Here is a 16,051-nt window from a genome sequence, read left to right on the forward strand (position 1 = left end):
CCCACTTGCAGCTTCACGATTGTACAAGTTGATCAGCATGATGTTGGACCCATCCAATCCCGTTAAGTGCAGCTCTAAGAGGTCCATAGGAGCATTTTCGATAACGCTTACCCTACTGTATGATTCTGAACGAACCCAAAAGAGTAAACCCCTGCTGGGTCTCCCAGCCCTGCCCTTTGGAGCCGGGCATTGGAATGTTTTAACGCCCTGTATACTTGGTGCCACCACTGACCATGTCTCCTGGAATCTAATAATATCATGGACCCGAACAAAGGTTAACCAGTGAGCATCCTCCTTATGTCGATTTAACCCTGCAACATTCCATGAAAGGATTTGCACCTCCTTTAACGGGGCATCTGCCTCCCCCTCCCAGCAACCAGTCAATCACCCCACCAGCTCCCTGTACCCAGAAGGGCAAAACTGGTAGTACTGGGATGGAGTACTCACCCTGTCAATCAATCTCCCCCAGAGCAGAGCGATTGGAATCACAACAAATTTGTGTTTCAAACACCTCAGGCATCTCCCCTGGGATCACCAGGAGATCAGCCCTTCGGGTAGATGTTGACAGGAACGGCGGGCAACATGGTAGACATGGGGCACGGTTATAGACACCAGACAACAGGGGATTCACCCCCAGGCTCCTCTCCAATTGCAGGGAACAAAGGGAGGGCACCCTCAGCTAGAGTGATATTCCTTACAATGCCTATTTTTACAGCCCCTAATGTCCGTGAGGGGCCCCGTCGCACCTTTGTTGGAAGAGACGGTTGGACGAGCCTAGGGCATGTAAAAGAGATGGTTATTTCTAAGCCCTTGGGCGGCAGGGCCCTCTGCTCCATAATCAAAAGCCCCTCCCACAGGGCCCCTGATACAAGATGAATTTCTATATAATCTCTTCCAGAGCTAACCAACTTGCGCTCACAGGCCTGGATATCTGCTCTAATCATTGAATAGCAGACACGCATAGTTTGCATCCAATCGATCATCTTATTGATCAGGCTATCCTTGGATTCAGGGTACCCCATTTTCACCCTTGGGACGTTCAATAAGAAAAAGGAATAGCAGGGTTGCCCATTCGCCTTCGTATTGGAGGGCTCTGGTGCAGGGGAAGAGCGATAGAACCTAATTGGGGGATGGTTGGATTCATGAGCTTTGATCACCTGTACTATATTGTTCAAACCTCCCTTCGCTAATCCTCTTGGAGTTAGGGGGGATGTTTGGGGAAAATGTATGTGAGGAGTGCATGGTTTCACCAAATTCATGTGGGACATAGCCTTCCTGGTTTCTTCCATCAATATTTGACCCTCCACCAGTGTCTTCAACCCACTCTTTAGGTTATCTAATTTTCGGGATAATGCACCGAAGTCAGCCTGGATCCTACTTGCTATGGGTTCCATGTGTGAGCAATTTGAGACCTGATTAAGATCAGTATCTAAAGGGACACCCAGCGAATCCTAGTGGTCCAGTGGCGTCCTCCTAGGGTTAGTAACAGGGCCCGATACTGACTCATCCAGGTCAATATGTAAATCAAATTCCTTAGAAATGGGAACATTTGGAATACTAGCAGACAAAGGAGACACTGGAACTGGGCTAACTCTGCATTCAGGGGGGTCCTACCCCCTGAGAAACCCCTGTTATCCCTGGGATAATCGTTTTGTATCTTTTTCATTCTGTCTGTACAGAGAGTTTGGGTACCTCACAGCCCAGAAGTATCTTCCCCACTGCCCCCAAGACAGGCAGAGGAGTATTTGAGGTAATCAAACTTTCATTAGCAAGCCTCTGCATATTCTCCAGGGGAATTCATGCCTTTGGGTTAAATCCAGTGGTTGGCCTAATGGTAACTTCAGTGGAATCCGTTAATGTTCTTATCTCTACAAAAATCCCCTTTATCTAACACAACGCAATTATTTGTTCTGGCAGAATCAGCCTGTCTCCCGTCTCTGTGTTTTATTAAGGAGACTTTTCCCTTCAGCGCTAAGCGCTCCGTAGGGGTAGAAAGGACCACTGGCTCGATATCGTACAGTAGGGAGGCTATCTCTTCAATCATAGCATTAGCCTACTCAATGCACGAGGTCGAGACAGCTGCTCTTTTAACGGGCTGGAGACATAGGGGGGATTTAGCAGCCTTGCGCTTAAGACATGATGTAACAGTAACCTACAAAATGTACTGTGAACAATGTGTGAGAAACATGAAGGTGTCTCTCTAGCTAGTCCCCAGGGATCTGTCATCCAAGTGGCCAGGACATCGCTATTGGATCCAGTTCCTGGGGGGTGGACCAGTGAAGGATGATCACCTGCCTGGATGGGGGGGTCCTCAGGGAGTGGGACACCGACGGGTGAGACGCGGTATCCCCCTTCCTTTGACACCTGTTCCCCATCCTCTCACGTAGGATATTCCAAACCACTGTCCCCCCTTTTCTAACATGAACACTTTCACACAAGGCAAAGGACAACAGACTAACACTAGAGCCGTGTACCGGACATGTCCCAATACAAGGGTCAAGCAAAGTCAGGCAATTAATCAAAATCACGGACACCTGACTGCCCTTTCCATTCCCCACAGGGATAAAAGGTGGAGCAGAGAGCACAGTACGTGCACCGCAGACAGCAAGACGAGGCAGCTAATCAGGCGCTGCGGTTGAAGAGAAGGAGAAAGGCGGCAGGAGTCAAGAGGGTGGTGAGGAGAGAAGTGACCTTGCCCTTTTTTGTCCCAGACCCGCAGAACCTTTGAGGAAGAAAGCCGTAGACCGCGAACAATAGCACAAGTGTCTTGCAGCAGATGTCAAAGTTACACGGGGCAAGCCTTGGCCGATAAGCAGGATTGAGGGAAGCTCCTGCGACCGTGGTACCGGCCTTGACTCCAGAGAAGCCGAAAGCCAAGCGGTTCATCACAGTCGCTGAGTTGAGGGGAGAACCAATACGAACCGGGCTGTGTGAATTGAGGATCGCAAAGTGGCAAGTTTTAACCAAGTTCAGTGAACTATGAAAGAACTGTAAAAGTGTTAAGGGGAGACCAGCTGCAGAGGGAAACTAGCCCCACATGGGTGCTAATTCAAGAGACTCTGGTTGATCCCATCTGAGCAAAACTAGAGAAACCAAGAGGCCATAGGAGGGTCACCGAAATAGGTCAAAGTGGTCATACTGAGGGTCAAGCAAAATGCCTGTACAATTGAAAGACTTTGATTTACAATCGGTGTGAGAGAAAAGAAGTGAATCCCACAGTGAGAGAAAACAAGGGAAGCGAATCCCTAGAGGGGCAAAGTTTAAAGTCCCAAGAAACAGTGTGTTGACAGAAGTGAACCCGGTAGAGGGATGTCCACTTGAGCTGTTTGAAAAGACATTCAAGATTTGTGAAGAAGGAGACGCCATAGTAAACCCGACCAAGGAAGGCTTAGATACATGAAGGGTCAGCGCCCAGAAGAGGGGGACTCAGGGTGAAACTATCACCCTACGTGAACTGTGGAAAGCAATTGAGAAGGGTCAGCGCCCAGAAGAGGGGTATCCTGGGGTGAACTATTCTCACTGTAACAAACTTTCATTTGGTTAAAGGAACTTAAGTTTTAATATTTTTGAAGACATCAGGTCCTCGAATGCAAGAGACTTTTAGTGAAACAAGACTAAGCCCTCGACAGCCCTGATTGCTGAAAACTGAACTGTCATTGCGTGCTGGGAAAGCTCGAGAGTGTGCTGTGCTCCACCATCCCACCTTACCCCGTGCTCAAAACGTGGGGAAAAGAGACCCACGCTACTGCATCCTGATGTATAATTTGAGAACACTACTTTCTTTTCCTCGCCACTAGTACTGCCTTATTTTTCATTTGATGGTTGACGCTTGCTTCCATCCAGATTTAGGTTTAGATTACATACAGCATTCATTGTTCAATAAATACCCTTGAACTGTGCTCACTTGTGGCATGAGTTCTTCACATATGGTGTCAGTAGTGGGATATGACTCAATTGAAACACATTGGGGAACCCTACAATTTCAAAAGCTTAGTCAGAGATCCTCCAACCCTTCCACTGCCACCAAGGAAGCAATAGGGTTTGATATCTGTAGCAGTAGGGAAGCTACTTTTTCCCCTGGGAAAAGAGACATGATTCCTAGGGATTTTGTTTTGATTCCTCCTCTGGGGTTTTATATCCAATTATCCCCAAAATCTGGCTTAGCATGGAGGTTCGGGATAGATGTTTTAGCGGGCATTATTGATCTTGACTTCCAAGGAGATGTGAAGGTTCTCTTACAGAATCATGGCAAAATCCCTTTTGAGGTATGCCGGGGAGACCAAATTGCACAGGGAATTTTAGAAAGAGCTCTGTTCCATCAATTCCAAGAAAGTGAACCAGATGAAACAGACAGAGGAAACTTAGGCTTTGGAGAAGCTTATAAAACTCATACCCTCGAAGAAAGGAAAGTAGAGGAACACACCATCTATCTCGACCTAACCTTTGGCCAGCAAGAAAATCCAGCCCTCGCTGAAGATTTTTTACAATCAATTTGTGAAGAAGAAGACCTAGAGAAGGGAAGTCCCTTTTTCTTCTTAAAATTAGTGTTACTTTACAGAAAAGAAACCTCCCCCGAAGGGGTAACAAAAACTCAACTGGTAATACCTAAAAGTCATCAGAAGGTTGTGCTAGAGATCGTGCATTCCCATCTCACAGGAGGACATTTGGTCCAAGTTAAAACCCAGGCACATATTAGTGGAATGTTTTACTGGCCAGGTATCCACGCCAATATAAAAACATTCATATAAACATGCAAGATATGTCAAAAGACCAGCCCACACCTTCCATTACCTGCCCCTTTGAACCCGTTGCCTATTATAGAAGTGCCCTTTTCACTTATTGGCATGGACATAATAGGACCTCTGGAAACATCTAAAGTGTGTAACAAGTATGTCTCGGTAATTGTGAATTATGCGACCCGATACCCTGAGGCATTCCCAATGCGAAATAATACCACTCAGCAGATGCTGAAACATCTTTTACTGTATTTCTGTAGGGTCGGCGTTCCCAAACAAATACTAACAGACCAGGGTTTGAATTTTATGAGTAAGCTTATGGCCGAAGTCAAAGAGCTACTCCAGATTACCACCTTGCGAACATCAGTGTACCACCCACAAACCGATGGTCTAGTAGAAAGATTCAATAAGACCTTGAAACTCACAGAAATTGGTAGACAAGGACAGGAAGGACTGGGACCAAATAATTCCATGGGCACTATTTGTAGTGAGTAAAACCCCCCAAGCTTCCACAGGGTTTTCTCCCTATGAGCTAATCTATGGAAGAGAACCGAGATATGTCCTGGACATGCTCCAAGAAACCTGGGAAGAACGCAGGAGTCCCCCATTCCAATATCCCAAACCGCCACTTGAATGCGAGAACACACGAAATTAGTCCGGGACTTAGTTTGTACTCACATGGGAAAGGGCCTAAGCCAGCAAAAGGCCAGTTACGATAAAAAAGTAAATTTAAGATCTTTTTTCATCAAACAGAAAGTACTAGTCCTCTTACCCACCTCAGAAAACAAACTTGTCTCCAAGTGGCACCGATCTCATGAGATAATAGAAAGAACGGTAACGTGCATGTATAAAATAGCCCAGCCAGACTGAAAACAGAAAGTCCACTTATATCATATTAACCTCTTAAAAGAGTGGAAAGAACCCCATCAGCCACACATGCCAAAGTTCTAGCCTGCCTGGTTCCCGAAGACATAGATAACTTTGACTTAATTCCACCCTAGCTATCATCCAACAACAAGATGATCTAAAAGATGTTATAGTCTCATTCCCTGATGTATTCTCAGAAGAACCAGGAAGAGTAAAAGGTACATATCATTGTATTCAAACCCCTAGAGGCAAAGTAGTTCACCTAAAACCCTATCATCTACCATAGGCCCATAAACAGATAGTGATCGAGGAAGATAACAAAATGTTGAAGGCTAATATTATCAGACCTTCCTCAACTCCATGGTCCTCTCCTATCGTGTTGGTCAACAGACCTGACCAGTCCTGAGGATTCTGCATCGACTGCCGTCAAATCAATGCCATATAGGACTTCGATGCCTATCCCATGCCACGCATCGATGACCTAATTGATAAACTAGGAACAGCCACCTATCTTTCTACCCTATATTTAACAAAGGGGTACTGGCAAGTCCCCGTATATGGGCCAGGTAAGGAAAAAACAGAGTTTTAAACAACCCTAGGGTTATTCCATTTTAAAGTTCTCCCCTTCGGCCTACATGGTGCGCCAGCTACGTTCCGTCTTATGGATAACATCCTACAACCCTACTCTGACTTTTGTGGAGCTTACATTGATGATATCGTCATTTATAGTAAGACCTGGGAAGACCATCTCTTCCATCTTTATACCATCATGATAGTCCTTAGGAATGCTGGCCTAATTGCAAATCCAGCTAAATGCAGATTAACCCAATCCGCCATAAAATATCTTGGCTTCTTCGTAGGGAAGGGAAGGGTGCAGCCCCAACATGAAAAGGTAAAAGCCGTCCTGGATACTCCAACTCCCAAGACCAAAAGAGACCTTAGAGCTTTCCTTATGTCAATAGGATGTTATCATAGGTTTATCCCAAACCTTTAGGATAAAACAGCACGGCTGACTGATCAACTTAAAAATGCTGAACCCCAGAAACGTCAGTGGAGCGAGGACAATGAGGTATGCTATAACATCCTAAAGCAAACACTATGCCAAAACCCAATCCTAAAGGTAGTCGACTTCTCGAAGGAATTTGTGTTATAGACAGACGCCTCCCTTATAGGGTTAAGAGCTGTCCTATCCCAAATCTGTGACTGACTAGAACACCCCATACTATACACCAATCTCAAGTTATTCCCACATGAAAAAAATGACTCCACGGTGGAATTAGAAACCCTAGCCATCAGGTGGGCCATTATCCATTTCAGGTAGTATCTATTAGGAAGAACGTTTACTCTGGTTACTGACCACTCAACCTTAGTCTGGGTTAGCCAATGCAGAGTCCAACCCTCGGGCTATGCAATGGTTTCTAGACCTACAACCCTATTGTTTCACGGTGGAACACCAGAAAGGAAAAGATCAGGCAAACGTGGATTTTCTTTACCAGTTCCCCCGAGAAACAAATGTGGCTACATCACATGAAGGAAGGGTATGTGAGAAACCTGAAGGTGTTTCTCTAGCTAGTTCCCAGGGATCTGTCATCCAGGTGGCCAGGACACAGCCATTCATATTGGATCCAGTTCCTTGGGGTGGACCAGTGAGGGAGGATCACCTGGATGGGGGGTCCTCGGGGAATGGGAGTGGGACACCGACCAGTGAGAGGCGGTATCCCCCTTCCTTTGACACCTTTTCCCCATCCTCTCCTGTAGGATATTCAAAATCACTGCCCCCCCTGCTTTTCCAACACAAAGGGCCTCATTCCGAGTACGGCGCTAACCAATGGCGCTATTAACGCCTTGGTTGACGCCGTACCCGGACCGGCAGCGCCTTGGTGGATGGCGGAATTACCGCCCCATTCCAAGGTTGGCGGGGCGGTAATTCTCCATTCACCAAGGCTCTTCCCCATTCCCAAATGAGCCCCCATAGGGCTCAATGGGAATGGGGAAGATGCAAATAACGGTGACCGTTCATTACGGTCACCGTTATTGGCTTGGAGGCCCCTTTGCGCCCTCGACTTTAACACCTGCTCAAAGCAGGCGTTAAGGGCGAGGGCGCAAAGGGAACTCGGAGTATGGCGGTAAGGGATCACCGCCACCGGTCTCGTTACCGGTGGCCGCTATCCCTTACCGCCATACTCAGAATGAGGCCCAAACACTTTTGCACCCCGCAAAGGACAACGGACTAACAGCAGAGCCGTTTACCAGACATGTCCCAATACAAGGGTCAGGCAAAGTCAGGTAATTAATCAGAATCATGCATACCTGGTGGCCATTTTCCTTCCCCACAGGGATAAAAGGTGGAGCCCGAGAGCACAGTACGAGCACGGCAGAGAGCATGACGAGACAGCTAATCAGGCGTGGCAGTTCAAAAGAAGGAGAAAGGCGGCAGGAATCGAGAGGGTGGAGAGGAGAGAAGTGACTTTGCCCTTCTCGTCCCAGACCTGCAGATCCTTCATGGAAGAGAGCCTAAGACTGCAAACAATAGCACAAGTGTCTTGCAGCAGATGTCAACGGTACACAGGGCAAGTCTACGCCGATGAGCAGGAGCGAGGGAAGCTCCCGCGACTATGGTACGGGCCTTCACTCCAGAGAAGCCCAATGCCAAGCAGTTCATCACAGCCGGTGAGTCGAGATCAGAACTGTTAAGGCTCAGGCTGTGTGAATTGAGAATCGCAAAGTGGCAAGTTTTAACCAAGTTCAGTGAACTATGAAAGAACTGTAAAAGTGTTAAGGGGAGACCAGCTGCAGAGGGAAACTGACACCATGTGGGAGCTAACTCAAGAGACTCCCTTCGATCCCCATCTGAGCGAAACTACAGAAACCAAGAGGACGTAGGAGGGCCACCGAAATAGGTCAAAGTGGTCATACTTAGGGTCAAGCAAAAGACTTGGATCTACAATTGGTCTGAGAGAAAGGGAAGTGAATCCCACAGTGAGAGAAAACAAGGGAAGCAAATCCCAAGAGCAACAAAGTCTAAAGTCCCAAGAAACAGTGTGTTGACAGAAGTGAACCCAGCAGAGGGATGTCCGCTGGAACTGTTTTAAAAGACATTAAATATTTGTGATGAAGGAGAAGCCATAGTAAACCCGACCAAGGGAGGCTTAGATACATGAAGTGTCAGCACCCAGAAGAGGGGAACTTTGTTAGGGTGAGAACTATTCTCCCCCTAACAAACTTTCATTTGGTTAAAGGAACTTTTGTTTTATTATTTTTGAAGACATCAGGTCCTTGAAGGCAAGAGACTTTCAGTGAAACGAGACTTGGCCATCGACGGCCCTGATAGCTGAAAACTGAACTGTCATCTCGTGCTGGGAAAGCTCGAGAATGTGCTATGCTCCACGATCCCACCTTACCCCGTGCTCAAAACGTGGAGAAGTAAATCCCAGGCTAGTACAACCTGACGTATTATTTGAGAACACTTCTTTCTTTTCCTGAGAACTATCCTGCACCACGTTTTTTTTGTTGTTTTAAGGTTTGGCAATAGGTTCTTAGTATAGGCCCTTTTATTTTGACACAACGCCACTAGGACTGCCTTATTTTTCATTTGATGGTTGACGCTTGCTCACATTTTAGATTTAGGTTTAGATTAGGCATTTTTCCAACCTGCATACAGCATACATTGTTCAATAAGCACCCTTGAACTGTGCTCACTTGTGTCTGCCTTACTTGTTGCCACCATGAGTTCTTCACAAATGTGACAATACAATAATCAGTAATCAAAACTAATCAATCAATGAAACAAAAACAAACAATAAAATCACTATAAAAACAGGCGTTCCTAGTTGAACAAATTTGCTGAATTAGGTAATAATAATAAAATGTGAAATTGAGGAGAACAAAAACTAGGAGTATATTAAAATAGCTAAAAACTCGCACATGTGAAAAAGAATAGCCCACACGATTTAGGGTTTTCCAAAGCAAAATCAATCAGTGACCAGTCCCAAAAGGGCAGGGGAAGCTGTGAGTAGACTAAAAGAACTCCTGATATCAGGATGTCAAAAAAGTCAAAAAAGAGGACAAGAGTTAGCCCCTGAAAATCACATATATTGGTTCCAGGTCAGGTTGCATTCAGGTCAGCTAATTCAAAGCACTCCCATATCGATTAGCAAATGTCATTATCAGGTGTACGACGGGGAGTACCAGCTGGAAACAAAAACTGCAGACTTAACAACAGTTAGTAACCAGTAGCCAAGGGACTGCCAGCAAGAGCAACACCCCCAAGAAATGTAATACTTGGGGCAAGCATAAGCTCATACAAATGCTCCACGAACCAGTGTAGATGCAGTACAGATAAGACTAACTGATGGCGTGAATAAAATAAATGCAGAACAGGTTACAGGGCAAATGTCCTTACTGGAGGAAACTTTAATGAGTTTCTACAGAGTTATGTCCCACTTGGGAATGCTTAGCGGGCAAGTCAGGTGTAGTCAAGAAGAGGCCAGCTGCACCAAACAGCCCACGGCATACAGCAGCCAGGTTTTGCCGCTCCTGGTATGCTGGCTGCCTTTTGATTAAGGGGGCGTGGCCTCCACTCACGAGCTTACAAGGGCTTTAACCTCCAGATGAAACACTTACAGCGCCCTCGGCACACAACAGCCGGCCTTTACAGCCAGGCTTTGCCGCTCCAGATCTGCAGGTTGCCTTTTGAATAATAGGGCCATGGCCTCCACTCACGAGCTCACACAGGCTTTCTGCTCCAGATGAAACACTTCCAGTGGTCGCGGCACACAACAGCCACCCTTTGCAGCTGGGCTTTGCGCTCTGGGTCTGCAGGCTGCCTTTTGAATAAGGGGGCGTGGCCTCCACTCACAAGCTCACACAGGCTTTTTGCTCCAGATGAAAACTCTTCCAGCACCTGCGGCACAAAACAGCCGCCCTTTGCATTGTGTGCTGGATGGATTGTGTTTTTCATAATGGCAGCAGCAATGCTTCCCGTTCCGGCGATGACGCAATTTCTGCCGGCGCTTATACCACTGGGGTCGATGGATGTAGCGCTGTTAGCGCTGATGATTCGGGAGTAACCCTTATTTTGGCACAATTTCCACCAGCCGCTAATAGCGTTACCGCCAGAGTCGGGCATGATAATTCTGCCGCAAAATTGCACCGGAATACCGCCGGACGCTCAATGTCTCCCCAAATCCACAAACAGCAGCCATCCTGCTGTTCTGGGAAGTGAAAATGTTATTGAGCTCAGAAACTTGAAACAAAGATGCACCATACAAATCTATTCTATACAACACTGACACTGGAGGTTCGTTCAAACATGAGAACCAGTTTGAACACCCTGCAACTTGCACAACAGGCTCACACAGACACAAGGAACAAACAAACCACTGCAGCGCAACTCATTTTCTGAACTGCTCGCACAGTAAGGAAGCAAAGACAACAGATGCATTGTACATTTTCTGGCAGTGCTTCAATCTGCTGGATCAAAAGACGTAGTGTTCATTCCCTTCAGGTGCCGAGCCCCAAAGTGCACAGGGGAAAACAGCAGCTGATTCAGAAACAGTTTTTTTCTGGCCTACCTAGCCTAACTTGACACTTCCACAAACAAGAAGCTCAAGCTCTAAGCCATCTACCTTTCTGGGAAACAGAATCCAAAATGGTGGTTCCCTTGTATAAAGACTTGGCTATATCTGCAAAGTCTAGATCACCTGCGCAGCCAGTTAGGAACAGCTAATCTCTGGTCCTCACTCATTAACCCTTGCAGGTGCAGACCCTGACAGGAAGACAAAGCCAGGGGGAAGTCTAGATTCTCAGTCAGCTTGAGGGGCCATTAAGAGCAGATGCTTCAAAAGGAGTTTGGTGGAGGTTGGAGGGTGAGGAAAGTGTTTGGCGAAGGCTGGAGAGGGCAAAATGAGTTTGGAGAAGATTGGAGTTTAGAGCTAGAAAGAGGATGGAGAGTAGAGGGGAAGATACATCTGCTGGAGGATGGTTCAGAATATCCTGCAAAATGGCCACCATTTATATTGACGTGCCACCTCCCCATGCCTTACATACAATCAGATTGCTTATAGAGTACAATTACTTAGCAAGAAATCTGTTTTCACAGGTTACGCACATGATAGAATAGTGAATCTAAGAACTCCACCATATAAAGGATGCATGTGGGATAGCGCTGAATTATAACCATCAGCTGTTCACATATATTCATGTCCTTTTAAGTTTCCTAAACCATTCTCTTATTATTATCTGATTCACAACAGGAATGACACTTGCCCAAACGAGTGACTAGAAGGCCAGTATAATTGTGTATGTCGAAAGATTTAGGAGATCAAGAGGTACAGGTTACAATATTACCTTTATTAGATGATGTAAATAATATGCAATTGTATGAATTATTTGTTTAGGACACTCATTTGCAATATTTTCTGGATTATTTCTAGATACATTTTTTTTATTTGATTTTATTAAGTTTTAACACATAACAGTTCTCTCAATGAGAAAAGAGAAAAAAGAAAAAGTTACATATGCATCCATATTCGTTACACAGGTGGAAGTAATTCCAATATACAGTCCTTAGTTTCATTTCTATACATCCATCGATATAACAATGGAAAAAAACCATCATATTTTTCTCATTCTCTTTATACTTTTACACCTTCCCTCCTCCCCCCACCCCTCACGGACTAAGAAACCGTGTTACCAAGGAGTTGTGTTTTCATTGTCATGCGCTCGTTGTCGCAGGCTGAAACTGTTTCGATGTGGTTTGTTTAGGGACTCGCGATAAGGAGGGTGTCTTGTCATGGTTCCACTGATGCCTGAGAGATAGTGTAGAAACGGATCTCATAACGGGTAGAGGGGGATGGTCCCAAGAGAAGAAGGACCAAGTCGGGCCCTATGGACAGTGAAACTTATCTCCATTTGGGGTTGGGTGTCTGTTTGATGTGTGTTTGCTTAGGAAATCTGCCCACAGGACTTCACACTGTGTTGCCCTGCCGTGGAGTGATGCAGTAATTTTCTCCATAGTACATATGTTCATTGCAACATTAATCCATTCATTCTTGGTCGGGGTCGTAATTGATTTCCATTTGGTGGCAAGTAACGCCTGAGCAGCGAGCAACAGATGGGGAGCTAGGCCTTGGACTCTCTGCCACTCATCCTCTATTTTCTCGAGACCGAACAGGACAAGATGGGGGTCCGCCATTCTTTGAATCCTGTCCAGGTGTCTAATCCACCCCAAGACCTCATCCCAATAGATCTTAATCTTAGGACATCCCCACCACATGTGCCAATAGTCTGCTACTTGTCCACATTGACGCCAACAGAAGGGGGAGGATGATTGATACATTTTGGATAGTTTGTAAGGGTCGTACTGCCAGCGGTGCAAGAGTTTGATGGACTGGAGTTTATATTGGCACAATATGGAAGTGTGTGTTGCCATGCGGCACATTTTATCCCACACGTCTTCATCAATTTCCAACCCCATGTCATTCCCCCAGCGTGCTCTGAGGTTATGTGTGTTCCCTCTACTCGCCTCCACTAGTAATTTGTACATGGCGGAAATCAGGCCCTTCCTGTCAGTCTTGAAGTCCAACAGTTTTTCGAAGGCGGCGAGCTCCCTACTCAGTTTTTCCTTCCATGCTGCCTTTGTTAAGACCCCTTTGATCTGTAAGTAGTGGAAAGTGGACAGCACGCCTATATTCAGGGCCTCTGTTAGCTCCGGGAGAGTGATAAAGGAATCGTTTCAGAGAAGCTGGCCCACCCTTTCTAGTCCTGCTTTATACCACGCCTGGAATCTTTCAACATTGGGGATGTGGTTATTTATGCCGGGGGACCATAGGTGGCTCAGTGGAGACGGCCATGTTGTGATTTCTCTCATCTCTGGACCGTCCCTCCATATTTCCCATATGGTGGCAAAGAGCGGATGCTCCTTCGTCCTCCTCAACACTCTCTTTCGTGGGGCCCATAGCCACTCCGAAAGTGTTTCTGGGTCTAAATAGTGGTTGTCCATTGCTATCCACTGTGGTTCTATTTGGTTATGTAAGTGCGGGACGAGCACCCGTAATTGGGCAGCAACATAATACTTCTTGAGGTCTGGGAGGCCTACCCCTCCTTTATCTTTGGGCAACGTTAATGTGTTGTAGGCGATCCTGGCTTTTTTCCCACGCCACAGGAATTTCAGGGTCGCTTTTCTAACCTCAGTGAAGTATTGCTCCGGTATTTTAATGGGAAGCATCTGAAAGGGGTAGAGAAACCTCGGGAGACAAGTCATTTTAAAGGTGTTAAGCCGGCCAAGCCACGAGATTGTCAATTTATCCCACCTGGCAAGATCTGCATGGAATTTGGCAAGAAGCTGTGGAAAGTTCGCTTCATAAAGAGTGTCTATTTGTTTCGTAATTCGAATCCCTAAATATCGCATGGTGTCATGCTCAAGCGTCAGTCCAAGGGAGGAATATTTCATTTTGTTTACCTCTGCCGCCCCCTGGAGGGGGAACAATATGGATTTGGACCGATTGACCTTGAAACCTGATAACAGACCATATTCTTCAAGAAGGGATATAGCTCAGGGAATGGATCTTTCAGGATTGACCACATGCAGAAGAATGTCGTCAGCAAACAATGCCAACTTGTACTCTGTGTGTCCCAGGTGCATCCCTTCTATACTGGTGTCTGTTCTCATCTTGTGTGCTAATGGTTCAAGCGATAAAGCAAACAGGATGGCCGACAGTGGGCATCCCTGTCGGGTACCCCGCTTCAGTTGGAACCACCTAGAATGTACCCCATTTACAAATACCGAAGCTGTAGGCATCGAATAGACCACCTGGATTCCCTTTCTAAGCTTGGGGCCCATCCCAATTTTTCGAAGGACTCCCATTAGAAAGTCCCAATCTACCCTATCAAATGCTTTTTCTGCATCAATGGAAAATAGTGAGGGATCAGTGTTCAGGTTGTGGGAGGCATGTACCAAGTGCAGTGCAGGGTCTTGCGCATGGTGTCTGCACCCTGGCGACCCAGTATAAAGCCCACCTGGTCAGGGTGGATGAGACGGGGCATGTATGTTTCAATTCTAGCTGCCAAAAATCTTGTGTATATCTTTGCATCTAAGTTGAGTAGGGAGATAGGACGATATGATCCGCATTTCTTGGGATCTCTCCCTTCTTTTGGGATGACAGTTATGAGTGCTTTGACAAATGAGTCCGGAGGTTTCCCCGTCTCCAGGATCTCATTAAATAGTTTCATTAGAAAGGGTGTGAGCTGTGAGGCAAATGTCTTGTAAAAACCTGCAGTATACCCGTCTTCGCCTGGGGATTTACCTAGTGTTAGTCGTTTGATGGCCTCCTGAATCTCCTCCTCAGTTATGGGGGCGTCCAGGGTCTCAGACTCAATGTATGTCAGTTTGGGCATATCGATATCAGCTAAAAAGGATTGAATGCTAGACGGGTCCGATTCCGTCTCTGGAGTATACAGGGCTTCATAGAAGTCTGCAAAGGCTTTGGGGATGGTGGTCCTACTTATAACCGTGTTGGGTCCTCCATCAACTATTTCCTGTACTCTGCGTTCTGCCTGCTGTGCTCGTAGCCTGGCCGCCAACAACGCGTCTGCTTTGGCTCCCTTCTCATAATATTTTGGTCTTAGGAAAAGAAGTTTACGAGCTATTTGGTCGTGTTCTAGGAGACGGAGTTCCTCCCTTTTTTTCCTTGCTTCACTGACGTTTTCATGGTCCATTACGTCCCCTTCCTTTGCTTCATTATCTAGTTGGGCGATTTCTCTACGGAGTCTATTTTCAATCAGGGTTCTCTCTCTCTTTTTATTGGCTCCCTCCCTCATCAGGACCCCCCTCCAGGTCGCCTTGCCCGCAACCCAAACCCCTTGTGTAGAGACCTCCCCGGTATCGTTCAATCGAAAGTAATCAGAAATTTCAGTTTCCATCTCTGATTTAAAAACAGGGTCTTTTCATAGGGTCTCGTTGCATCTCCATTTTCCACCTCTAACTGGTAGGGATTCCCATATTATATCGGCGGTCACCATGTCATGGTCTGACCATGTGATCGTTGTGATTTCTGTGTGTGAGGCCGTATCGCATAGATCTCTTGAGAGATGGAGGTAATCAATGTGGCTGAGTGTATTGTGTGGGGCTGAGAAAAAGGTGTAAGCTCTCACTGTGGGGTGCATTCGTCTCCACACATCAGTCAATCCATACAATTCCATCATCGCCCTGAATTGGGCGTGGTCTCCTCCGAGTTTATCACGTGTTTCTGGGTTACCGGATTTCCAATCTAATGTGGGATCTGCCCATGTATTAAAATCTCCTCCAAGGATGATATGGACCGGTGACTCTAGCATGATATTGGGGATTGTTTTGGAGAGGAATCTAGCCTGCCCTACGTTGGGGGAGTAAACCGTGGTGATCGTAGTGGACACATTCCCAATGGTCCCTGAAACAAGCAAGGCTCGGC

At 46.3% G+C, this 16,051-nt stretch overlaps 1 protein-coding gene across 2 annotated transcripts in view; it reads right to left on the reverse strand.

Annotated features, from left to right (window-relative positions):
* The window catches only part of LOC138510495 (uncharacterized), a 338,379-nt gene that overhangs the window by 9,788 nt on the left and 312,540 nt on the right, over positions 1-16,051 (reverse strand). The window lies entirely within an intron of this gene.

This window comes from Ambystoma mexicanum, chromosome 6p (assembly GCF_040938575.1).
Source record: "Ambystoma mexicanum isolate Mex_15411 chromosome 6p, UKY_AmexF1_1, whole genome shotgun sequence".
Lineage (NCBI taxonomy): Eukaryota > Metazoa > Chordata > Amphibia > Caudata > Ambystomatidae > Ambystoma > Ambystoma mexicanum.